At 45.4% G+C, this 13319-nt stretch overlaps 1 protein-coding gene across 10 annotated transcripts in view; it reads right to left on the bottom strand.

Annotated features, from left to right (window-relative positions):
* The window catches only part of TENM3 (teneurin transmembrane protein 3), a 1679324-nt gene that overhangs the window by 271849 nt on the left and 1394156 nt on the right, over positions 1–13319 (bottom strand). The window lies entirely within an intron of this gene.

Below are 13319 nucleotides of genomic sequence, written 5' to 3'. Positions count from 1 at the left end.
GGCAAGTATTAGACTTGTATCTTATATTACCTATACATGAAATGTAATTGTTGTGGCCCTGTTACAAATTTTGACTTTTGGCCTCTAATCTTCAAATGAAATGCACAATGATAAGGTTTTTAGCCATATCTCACTCAGCCTTTGCAAGATGGATAAATTCAGAATTATGGCTGATTCCACACTTCATAACATCCCGTGAATCTCTTGGAGATTCTCATCCCTTTCATGAGATGACTTCATTATCTCCCCAATCTCTATATAAATAAATACTCCGCTTACCTAATATTTGGCAGAAGGATTAAATGCTAACAAGATACCACTCCATGTAGGTGACTGTTTAGAAAAATACAGACAGGGCTGACTCCCAGAGATCACAGAAGAGTTAAAGGGCTTGTGTGACATTAGACTAATGTTGGCCAAAACTGACAATATGGATGGGTTCGGCTAACAGGCTATAGTATGGCGGCCCCGGACAATTTATTGCCAGGGGAAATATCGATCTGGCATGTCCAATTTTGGACTGCTGATGGAGATAAGGCGCAGTCATACATGTGTTCTGATGGCTCTCTCACCAAGTACACACGAGCGATTGGCTGAACAAGTGCTACTGTGTGAGAGGGGGACTGGCGAGATGGCTGCTGGCCAAACAATCTGCTGAAACATCTTTCCGCCAACAGCCATCTATTGTGTTTGACCGTCTTAACATATTGATGACCTACCACAGGACATCAATATCACATCAGAGGGGATCCAACACTCAGCACCTCCACCAATCAGCTGAAATCTGCTGTGGAATAATGCAGCTGTGTAAACTGCTAAGTGGCCATTCCCACGTACTTCAGCTGCATCCCCCACTCACTTGCATAGGAGTTGAGGTCCACAATTGGTGAGTGACCACTAAAAATTCTGTAGAGCTGTTCTGTGACAGCTATGTACACTGTTTTCATCAGGCCACCACAGATACAACTGATCAGCGGGGGTGCCGGGTGTTGGACCCCCAACAATCTAATATTGTTGACCATTAAGGTAAGTGACATTTTGCTTTTTTCACCTAGATGCAAATATTAAAACCAAATACGGTAACTGAAGATACAAGTTATACTTGGCATTCCCTCTATTAGATCTCAAATCCGTAATTCATTCTTTACCCTGAGATATAACACAGTTGCCTTACCTCCATTGGCCTTATAGAAATGTACAGGATGAATTAGGTTATTAGACTCTCGGGAACTGTTAATTAATTTATTAAAAGATTAATTCACAATACTGTAAGCATGTTCTGCACTAAGATCCAGCAGGAGGGATACATCTGGCAGGAGGCCTCACTGGAAATACAATACTGAGATTACAAATCTGTATATATCTCATAACAAATAATTGATATTTGTACACTCACTAAATACCTAAATTAAAACCCAGAGAGTATGACTCCTGAGCAAACAGAGACATAACGGCACTAGTTCCAGGGAACGTAATATCACTCCTCCTAATGGAGGCCATTTCACATCTGCCCGGACACAATTCCAGTGGTTGAATTGCATTTGAACGTAGCTCTGGTTTTACTGGGCTCAATTTCAATTTTACATTTCTCCCATATCATATCGACTGCTTGCTTTATTGAAGCAATTTCTGCTGAGCTGGCCTGAGCGTGATTTTTACTTGCTGGCAAGTACTTAGTATAAGTGAGGGATTGTGATTTTGGAAAGGATACCTTGGAAAGTTGAAGTAAGGAAAAAAGTTATGCTAAATCACTGGCTCAACATCTAGGAAGCTAAAATCACATGTATTTTCATGTTGTTTATATGTTGAATTGTTTCCCAGCAGAAGTCGTAACGTTTGGAGACATCGAGTGTCACATATAAAATAGATGTAAAAGAAAACTAATAAATGTTACATTTGCCAGAAAGTTACTTGCAAGTTACACTTTTTCATACATAATGCTGTCCAACGTGGAGAAGACAGCCTCATCATCCCCCAGACCACAGTCATATATTACAAGTCTCCAAGGTTTGTGTTACTGGCAAAGAACCCCAAAAATTTGCTAGGAAATGAAAGAGGACTCTGCCTCCAAAAATGAAGGTTCCTGAACCTCCTATGTATTGGTTCAGTAAACTTTAGAATGCTTCAGGCCAGGATTCTTATGACAAAACTACCTACATCTGAAAATGTTGACCTATGCCAGAAATGTCCTTTGTCCAAGTCTTTCCCACCCAATTCATTTTAATATGGCAAATGTCTGCAAAGACTTTGAAGTAGAACTCAGCTTCATAATGTCACTTCTGCATCTGAAGTCCACTCACATCCACTCCCCTTGTCATCTTAAAGGGAAGGTGCCACAATTTTAAATTTTATATTAATTATTGATTATATAATCAATTATTTTTAATACAAAATTCAATGTACCACTTTACTAGTTTTTAATTTATTAATTTTTACTTTAACCATTGGGGCTGCCATTTTCATTTGGGGTTGTGTAAGTGGCTTAGCCTCTGGGTATAAGAGACTGCGGTCGGACAGCGACCACAACTCTTGTATTGAAGCCGCTAGTCCTGCCTCTTAGCTGTGACATGGGCACGCCCCCTGGGCTATTCAGGTCACAGCTGTGGGAGGAGATCACTGCAACATATGTGGAGCCCACTGTCAAGGGTGAGTTAGAGGCTGTAGACAGTCTCACTGCATCTAGCTGCAGAAGGTCTCAGCAGTTGGTTTTGTAGACTCGTTCCTAGCCCTCCTGACTTTAAGACTCAGTGGCAACCTCCCCCGGCTTTAATTGACACACTTGGACCAAGGTGTTTACAACTCCCAGCTGGCTACTGGGAGATGCCGGTGATATTTAAATTTCCCTGTTGAGGCTTGGAGCCATAGCAGTCAGCTATCTTCCTCTTTGGTGTTTGGAGGACGTCTGTGTTCCTCTCTGATTCTACTCAAGCTAAGTGTTTCCCTTGTTTGTGTATCCCATCTGTCTTTAGTGTACTGGGGATTGACTAGTGCTCATCCTGTCCTTCACGGAGCAGGGTTTATTGTCAGGGTGAGAAAGGGTTAGGTATCCTGCTCGGTGATAGGTGCGGAACCTATATGGGGACACTTAGGGCAGACAGGCTGACGTTAGATCTGCCTAGGGGTCTCCACGCCCCCCTTCCCTAGTGTTGGGTTGCTTTCCCCTTATCCCTTCATGTTGCACTTAGTATTTCCTACACTGTGCGTGACACCCGCAATGTATACTTTATACCTATTATCGCATGCACTGCTCAGTCAGTGTGTGCCATGAAATGAGCTAGGGAGCTGACGTCTGAGGTACAGTGAGTATCCGTGGTGAGGAGCGGTGATCACAGCCTGCTAGCTGTGATCACCGCTCACTCCCAACCTCTTTAGAGCACACAGAAGACACAGCACTGTGTCGGAGGGTGTGGAAGGTAAGGAGAAGCGTTTTTGGAGTTTTTTCTTCTCTTCATTGAATATATGGGTGCTATATACCAGGATGGAGGGACATATACTAGGATGGGGTTGAATACCAGATGTGTGGCATATACCAGGATGGGTGCCATATACCAGGATGGGGACATATGCAAGGATAGGGGCCATATATCAGGATAGGTGCCATATACCAGGATGGGGCCATATAACAGGATGGGGGCATACACCAGGATGGGGCCATATACCAGGATAGAGACTTATACCAGGATGGGGGCATATACCAGGATGGGGCCATATACCAGGATAGAGACTTATACCTGGATGGGGGCATATACCAGGATGGGAGCCATATACCAGGATCGAGGCATATACCAGGATGGGAGCCATATACCATGATGAAGCCATATACCAGGATGGGAGCATATGCCAAGATGGGTGACATATACCAGGATCGGTGACATATACCAGGATGGGAACATATACCAGGATGGGGACATATACCAGGATAAGGCCATATACCAGGATAAGGCCATATACCTGGATGAGGACCATATACCTAGATGAGGGCCATATACCTGGATGAGGGGCATATACCAGGATGGGGGCATATACCACAATGGGGTGCCATATACCAGGAAGGGGGGCACTAACTATGGATCACTATATGGGACCATTATACTGTAGGGCACAATATAGAGCCATTATAATGTGGAGCACTATAGTCTTTCAGCTCCTTCTCTACATGAACAGCTTCCATATGATGTGCTGCTTGGTTGTCCTAAAAACATCCTGAGAAATGGAACATTTCAATAAATTTAAACTACTTCAATAAGTCTAAACCACTTAATAATGCAGGTAAATACCGCCACGTTTAATACATAAAGTGCAGTACAACATGTTACAATACATAAAATATCAAAGTCATTTTTATGTTTAGTTTTCTTCTTTTTTTGCATTGGATACAATTCTTATGTGTCAGCATCTAAAAGAGGAGCTGAGTAGCTAATAGATTAAATTGTAACATGTCTCCCTTGTTCCATAGCCGCTCCTTTCCACTGACAGACGCCCGTGCTTCGTTCCTGTGGGCGGCTGTGTGTCTGTGTGCTGGGCAGCATGGTCACTGCCCAGCTAATGCAGTCTGCCATTTTGCCATCAAAGGAGTGGTCTCTTCTCCAACTGCACAGCATGCTGCCAACCCAACCAAGCCTCCTTAGTGATTCCCTATACAGGGGAATAATTCCTCTCTATCCATTTACTTAGCATTTCTTTATCATTTATGTCTACTATGTCCTCCTGACCAAACAACTGCTACAGCTGGTCACTGGTCAGATGACCTATGATGTGATGAGTTTGGCAGCTAATGGGGAAACGCCCTATTAAAATCACTGTATGACCTTGTCCCCAGGCAGTTATTGCAATATAATCTCTGCTCCTTGTCTCATTTATATTGGGTGGACCCCTTGTATTCGGATCTGGCTTTTGAAGCTACTTCTCTACTCTTTAGCCACTTGGAGTCTTTTAATCCTGAACTATTTGAAATCTTTTCTGCCACATGTCTTGACCTGAAGTCCTGGTTTTACTTTTGACCTAGGCTATTCCCCTGACTATGTCTCTGGTCTCAGATTGTGTCTTGTCTCTCATTTAACCAGCTAAGTGACCAATCCACCCTCCAATTATTTGACCAGACAGAAGTAACTCTGTGGACACAATCCAGGGGCCTGTGCAACAAAAGTAGAGGTAAAAGGGTAAAAACCAGAGTGCTCTTGGGCCACCTAAGCAGAATGGTGTGTGCCAAGTCTGGATATAGACACCATGGTTCATAACAATAAGAAAATGTTATCATGGGATTTGAGGTCTTTAACAACAGGAGTCATCTAAATATAACTTGCAGACATGAATGGATCAAGTGTGATCTGAGTTGATGGGTATTAAAGCTCATAGTCATTTCCAATCACTGTAGCGTGGCAAACTTGGTTTCGGCAAGTATCTATCCATTTTTAGCACTTTAACAAGTATAATAACCACAACAATGGACTCTCAGGTACTACCTAATGCCCAAATAGTCATACTGTCCTAGCTTACAGATTTAGTATCTTTAACACCCCTGAGCAGACTGCGGTACAACAACCTGTGAGCTGAATGCCATTTACAGTCTATAGATTAAAGTATATAGTCATTAGAAGTCTAAAGTTCCCAATCTGCCTTTCAGGGTGGACCTTTCAAATAGTCAATGAGATATCAATAATAAAATTATAGCAGGCAATATTTATTAAGGCAATGCTCAGATAACCTTGCGACCAGTGCTGTGGAGTCAGAGTTGAAGTTGTGGAGTCGGAGTCCGTATAGAATGGACTGATTCCAACTCATAAAATATATAATAAATTGGGTACAGTAGTTCAATGCAGGATGTGCTGTGAAAGTTTTCATAAAAAATTGGGAAAGTTATGAAATGTCCTATAAATGTCTGTTCTGTTTCTGATCTAAGGATCTAGGCTCTTTGTTGAGATGAATCTGTGCTGCACTTTATGGACATGCTCAATAGTGAATCTCCTCCTCTACAGATCAGAGGAAAAACCACTGAGAAGGAATGCCTGCACTCATCTCAGAACTGTTGTATTCCAATAAATATATTTTAGGTTCAATCAAAATAGCTTGATTATTGTATCACAGTGGTGATGATAAGCCTGATGTTACCATTTCACTACAGTAAATTGATAACTTAAACATGAGCCATGTATGAGGGAGTCGGAGTTGGAGTCAGGAACATTGAGGAGTTGTAGTCAGAGAGGGAGGTTTGGCTTATCTCCTTCACAGCCCTACTTGTGACAATTAAATTCGGTGCTGGTTATGATGATTGTTGGTAAGTGCTGTCCCTAGAACCCGTAACTAGTAAATCCATTCTTACAAATGCTAGAGGAAAATAGAATAAAAAGCTAGATGAATTGAAATGTAAGATATTGCTAATAAGGTCCGGAATAAAAAGAAACAAGGGAAGTTAAAATACAAGTATTATTACCATGTCCAATTATTTTCTACCTTTTGTCAAATATTTCTTATCTGCGCTGCCACCACTATGTAACATCAGTGTGATGTGTTTGCCACAACTGTAAATTCAAGGAGGTTTCATGCATACAAGGAAGCCTGTCAGTTTACGCTTCATGCTCAATTACTCTTTTTGTCAACCAATATATCAATTTTAGATGTAGAAATTAAGTTTCAGAGCAGGTCAGTGAGTCCTTTGTGCTCCATCTGATCAGAATAGGAATTCCTGCATCTGCCTGAAGGGCCTGTAGAGAAGCACATTGTAGAAGCAGGAGACTCCAGCGGTGAGCGGGCTCACACTGGGTGATAAGGTAGGATGAGAGTGTTTGGAATGGTACCAAATTGGTAATGTAAGATGAAAGCATCTGCATGTACGGATTACTGTGTGTTATATGGTTCCCAGCAGAGCCCGGCTTTGATTAGGAACACATATTTTTCCATAAATTAGCTTTTGTTTGGAGTTTCCCGCTGTGTGTATGTACTGTTTGTTGGAGTGTATAGGTCTATTTGGGGCTTTGGTATGTCCATCTATATCTGTCACACCTTGATAAAGCGTGGGCTATTGTAATCAGCAGTGTTGCTTCTCATAGGGCTGCACAGGGAAATACTCCATTTTTACATGCACAGCTGGCCAAAGAAAAAACCGAAAACGTGTGCATGCAGATGGTAACGTGATTGGGAATAAGCAAATGCTAGCAGGAGAGACTAGTGTAAGCACAGGCGGGATAGCATTGGTTTTATTAACATGCATATATAAAAGTCAGTATTTTTCAACAACTAAAGAAAAAAACAATCTATATACCCTGCAATGTGATACTATGTCTAATACTGTGCACATGTCATGCTCGCCATGTCTGTTATGTCCGCCATGTCTGTTTTGCCTCATGACCCCTGGAGAGGTGTGCACACGCATCTCATGTCTGCTATCCTGCATGTTCCCTAGAGCAGTGTGCACACTCACCTAATGACTGTTGGCCTGCAAGATGCCTGCGTTTCTGCTCTGCCTTCTGTGATCATGGCTGCTGGGTCGCTCCCTCTATTCTGTGCCCCTGCACTCTGCCCTGTTGTGCGTCTCTGCACAAGCTCTGCGCTTGTACTCCGTCTCTTGTCTCGTGCCATGTCTAGTGTTTGTCCTCCGTGCCATGTTTTGTCTCTGCTCTGCTTTGCCTTGTAGTCCTTCCTTGCTCTGACTCAGTTCTGTGCTTCAGTCTAGCTTCCGTTCCTTGTTCTGTTCCTTGCCTTGCTCTGCATTGTTCCTCCCTTTGGTCTCTGTCTTTGCTTGCTCTGCCTCGCTCTCTCCTATGGTGCTCTGTAGTGCTCCCTGGCACACGCACCATTCCTCCTCTCTTACTTTTGGTGCTCTTTTCCATGTCTAGTCCCAAGGCTCTGCCTTGGCCCGGCTCTGGGCTTCGGCCTACGCTCCGCTGCTAGACTCTTTCCTATTGTGCTCTCTTGCACGTTTCTAGGCTAGTCCCAAGGTTCTGCCTTGGCCCGGCTCTGGGCTTCGGCCTACGTTCTGCTGCTAGCTCTGTTCTTGCTCTGGCCTGATTCCGTGTTTCTGTCTATGCTTCTGTTCCTGGTTCCGTACTCTGCCTAAGCTCTGTCTTGTTTCTCGTCTCGCTTTGCCTTGTTTCTTTGTGTGCCCTTTGCATGCGCCTGGCCTTCCTAGCCTCCTGTTTGTGCCTCAGCCATGCCCGCCCTAGCCGTGCCCGCCTGCTTGTGCCTCAGCTGTGCTCATTGGTCAGTGACAGCTGTGTCGCCTGCCATGTCTCAGTCGGGTTCGCTGGAGTCTTGCCCGTCTGTCTGTGCCGCAGACCGATCAGCTAGCCAGTGCCCCAGCTGTGCTCTCTGTGCTCCCTTGCACCTCACGCTGTTTCTGCACTGTGCCCAACATGCTCTCTAAAGCACACGCAGACACTCGCCTGCCCCTTGGCATACCTCCCCGTGCTTCTGTTAAAGTACGCACAGGCCTTGCCATGTACCCTGTCGTGCCCTCTTGCATGCACAGGTCCTAACCCTGTCCTTGAACCCTGACCCTGGCGTGCCTCTCTGCACGTGCAGGACTCTGCCTCGCCTGACCCTGACGTGCCTCTCTGCACACGCAGGACTCTGCCTTGCCTGACCCTGGCGTGCCTCTCTGCACGTACAGGACTCTGCCTCACCTGACCCTGGCGTGCCTCTCTGCACGCGCAGGACTCTACCTTGCCTGTCCCTGGCGTGCCTCTCTGCATGCGCAGGACTCTGCCTCACCTGACCCTGGCGTGCAATCATCTCTGCATGTCTGAAACCTCTGATCATGTGACCGCTGTCTGTGATCCTGGAGGAACTGAACTGGAAGTTCTCCCCTGGTCCTGACCCAGAAGTGGAGGTGCTAATACCCTATATCAGACTGCCCCTCCCTATGCTCAGGGCCTGAGTATTGTGTTGCTTCCCTGCATGGCTGCTGGGTTGCTCCCTCTATTCTGTGCCCCTGCACTCTGCCCTGTCATGTGTCTCTGCACACGCTCTGTGCTTGTACTCCATCTCTTGTCTTGTGCCACGTCTAGTGTTTGTCCTCTGTGCCATGTTTTGTCTCTGCTCTGCTTTGCCTTGTAGTCCTTCCTTGCTCTGATTCAGTTCTGTGCTTCAGTCTAGCTTCCGTTCCTTGTTCTGTACCTTGCCTTGCTCTGCATTGTTCCTCCCTTTGGTCTCTGTCTTTGCTTGCTCTGCCTCGCTCTCTCCTATGGTGCTCTGTGGTGCTCCCTGGCACACGCACCATTCCTCCTCTCTTACTTTTGGTGCTCTTTTCCATGTCTAGTCCCAAGGCTCTGGGCTTCGGCCTACGCTCCGCTGCTAGACTCTTCCCTATTGTGCTCTCTTGCACATTTCTAGGCTAGTCCCAAGGTTCTGCCTTGGCCCGGCTCTGGGCTTCGGCCTACGTTCTGCTGCTAGCTCTGTTCTTGCTCTGACCTGACCCTGGCGTGCCTCTCTGCACGTGCAGGACTCTGCCTCGCCTGACCCTGGCGGGCCTCTCTGCACACGCAGGACTCTGCCTTGCCTGACCCTGGCGTGCCTCTCTGCACGCACAGGACTCTGCCTCGCCTGACCCTGGCGTGCCTCTCTGCACGCGCAGGACTCTGCCTTGCCTGTCCCTGGCGTGCCTCTCTGCATGCACAGGACTCTGCCTCACCTGACCCTGGCGTGCCTCTCTGCACGTGCAGGACTCTGCCTCGCCTGACCCTGGCGTGCCTCTCTGCACACGCAGGACTCTGCCTCGCCTGACCCTGGCGTGCCTCTCTGCACACGCAGGACTCTGCCTCGCCTGACCCTGGCATGCCACTCTGCACGTGCAGGACTCTGTCTTGCCTGACCCTGGCGTGTCTCCTAGCACGCACCTTGTCTTGGACTCTAGTGTGTCCTAGCACGCATCCTTCCTAGGAACTCTGGTGTGAACCCTAACACGTACCCTGTCCTGGACCCTGGTATGTTTTCTGCACGTGTTACGTCTGGAACATTGGGCGTGTCCTTGCTCGCACCTTGCCGTGTTTCACCGTTTGTGCCCTGCACCTGATTCTCTGTTTATGCCTTGCACCTGAATAAAGTGTGTAACCACGTTTGCTGAAGAAACCCTGTGACTTCACTTTGTGTTTCGTATCCTGTCCGTCCTGTTGCCAGACACTCAATAGTGTCTCCCTGAGTCGGCCGTCTGGTCCAGCTGCTGTGGTGGCTCACCCCCTTGGTCTTGCCCATGACACTCCCTGTATAGGGGGTGGGTTCTAACTAGGACAGCTCGCCCTAGGTGGGTGGGTGCCACGGCCTAGAGGGTCCACTCTAAAAAGGAAAACGACTCAGCGGAAGCTGACGCTCGTCACAGTACAGATGTAGAAGCTATAAACTTGTCTTTTGGAGAGCACTTAAAGGGAATCTGTCACCCCTTTTTTGAGATATCATATAATGATATAATTCAATTGTGTGTAACATAAGGATTCTCTTAGTACTTTTTCTTCCCCCTGACCCCACACCTTTCATGCATAAATTTTTATATCGGTTCAGATGTATGTAAACTGCTGCGGTCCGGTTCGATGGGCGGGGTTTATTCACCTGCTCCCCCCTCCCTGTCTTGCTCTACACATTTCTTCTTGTGTAGAGCAAGACAGGGAGGGGGGAGCAGGTGAATAATGAACAATTGAATGATATCATTATATGAAATCACAAAAAAGGGGTGACAGATTCCCTTTAACTACCGCAGCCTCTAGAAATCATATATGGCAATTAAGGAAATGCCATTCTCAGCAGCATTTCTACACGTTTATTTTATATTTCTCATATGTACACATACAGTACATCTCAGCTATGCTTTATGGCTATTTCATTTCTCAGTTTAGGCTATTTGCCTATATTTCCTTCTACACAGAGACCGTAGTGTATGTGTATTTTCTATAGGTAGTCTAAGGGTCCCGTTTCACTTAGCGACGCATAAGCGATCCCGACAACGATACGACCTGGTAAGGATCGCTGGTGCATCGCTAAACGGTCGCTAGTAAGCTGCCAAACAGGCAGATCTCTCTTCAGCGAGGCAGCAACAATCCGGCGATCCATATAATGACCTCGGCGGTCGTTGGTACGTTGTCACACAGCAGCTATTCTGACAATTCCCACCTGCGTCACTGAGTTCTGCGTCGCCAACGAGGTCGCTCGTCGGTGTCAAACACAGCGATGCATGCTGGCCAGCGGGACGCCAACGATGAAAAAATGGCCCAGGACATTCGGGCACGATCAGCGATATCCAGCGGGGAGGGGGGGTGGTCGCTGCTGCATGTCACACAAAATGAGATCGCTGTTGTGTCACAAAATCGGTGACGCTTCAGCGATCTCACTATGTGAGACAGGGGCTTAAGGGTATGTACACACATTGAGTTTTTGCAGTTTTTTGTGTTTTTTTCCCTATTCATTAGAATGGGTGAAATGTGCTTAAAGACTTGACACACTGTAGATATGAAATAATTCTTTGATGGTTCAACCCACAAGCGAAAAATAAGCAGCGCGAGCATGAGATTACAGAAATCTCATTCACTTTGCTGGTCCTGTAAAAAGTAGTGTTTTTTCACCTTTTAAAAGCGCAGGTCAAAAATGTAACGTGTGAACATAGTCTAAGATTAATATTTTATCTCCCTGCTGGATCAGACTTTTTGTTCTGTTTCAGGCAATTACCTGTACAGATGAGATCCAAAGAAAAGGTGCAAGTCCGGCCCAAATTCATCCGGATGTTCTCATTTACAAAAAAAGTATGAATCTCTCTTAACTTAACCACTAGTATGGAAATAAAGATTATCACACTTGGCCCCTGATTTGTCATTCTTTTTGCTTTTTTGGGGGGGAATTTTTACATTTGCACCAAATTCGCTACGACTTTTGCGACAATTTTACACTAATAGTTTTTTAAGTCTCATCATTTTTTCAGTTAGTTCAGCAAGGCAGGCACGGTTTTCATTATCCAGATGCTTTTGGTTCAATCATCACTGGAGATTTGTCAAAATGTTGCAAAATTTTGCAAACCCCCCCCCCAAAAAAAAGAAGAAATGATGGAGCTAAGCCTAAGAATAAAGTCGCACGTAACAGGAATGCTGAGGGTTTTCCCTGTATTACAGTACCGTCCGTGTGGAAGAGATTCTACTAAATGTCACTTTAGAGATTTTCTTAGTGGGAATTGCCAACAGTGCGGATTTCTAAGTCCATATCATGTCAATATTTTTCTGTACATTTTCTCCGCAGATATCAACTACTGGATGGTGCAACGTGATATCCGCCGTAAGGGCTCATTCAGATGAATGTGAGGGAACCCGGCTTTATTTGCCGGGGGCCCCTGACTGATCAGCCAGTGGGTTTAATGTGCATTGTCCTCTTTTCCTAGGTGCAGGGAAAGAGTTAAAGGAAGTAAAAACTCCACCCCCCTTTAATTTTTGTATGTGGATCATTCCTCCTCCCCCTAAGGGGTATATAAGGCAGGGCCTGAGGCTGCTGGGCCTCTTTTGAACCTGGGAGCAAGGAGCTTCCCACCCTCCCTTCCCTTTGTTTTGTTATTCTTCTTTTGTTATTGAGGTAATTTGATGGTTGATGGTTTGGATGTTTATTATTAAGTCGGGATAACATGTGCCGGGAGTCCAGCGGCATATCACCCACAGCTTCCGGTATTGATGGTTTGGACGTTTATTATTCAAGGTAATGAAAGTCGCTGCGGTTAGCGGAGGAATAAGTCGGGTTAACATGTGCCGGGAGTGCGGTGGCATATCACCCACAGCTTCCGGTGTTTAAGCCAGAGCTGCAACCTTACCCCTCCAACAATGGGTTTTTTGAGAAGATGAGAGTTATTGTAAATGTGTTACTCTCCATTAAAGATATGTTTTCGTTAATGACTGGATTCTTTCTTTGCGTTGGGAAAAGGGGCAAGGGTTTTTCTTGAGGTATGAGCAGTCAATAAATAGCGTAAAGACAACACACGGCCTAATGTAAGGCGTTCACATGTATGTTTCTACACAAGGACCAACAGTGTGAAAATTCACAGCATGCAATACCATCATCCGTATTTTAGACCAGACTCACCCATTATAAGTCAATGGGACACAAAAAAAAAATACATATCGGTCAGTAACCGCATGTTACAGATTCATCTAAATTATCAACATCGTATTTATCCTTATTATCTATTGAATTGTTCATGTAAAAGTCAGACGTCACACAGATATCATACTGATGTAAAACGCAGATATACAGATGGCATATCACACTAAATGTAAAATAAAGCACACGGATGGCATGCACATTGCATTTGGATCACAAAACACAAAAAATAATCTGTAGTTTCTGGATGAAATAACAGCTGATTT

The sequence above is a fragment of the Dendrobates tinctorius genome, unplaced genomic scaffold (genome assembly GCF_039654945.1).
Source record: "Dendrobates tinctorius isolate UK_male_01 unplaced genomic scaffold, ASM3965494v1 ptg000008l, whole genome shotgun sequence".
Classification (NCBI taxonomy): domain Eukaryota; kingdom Metazoa; phylum Chordata; class Amphibia; order Anura; family Dendrobatidae; genus Dendrobates; species Dendrobates tinctorius.
This window is presented reverse-complemented; position numbering and strand designations above follow the sequence as displayed.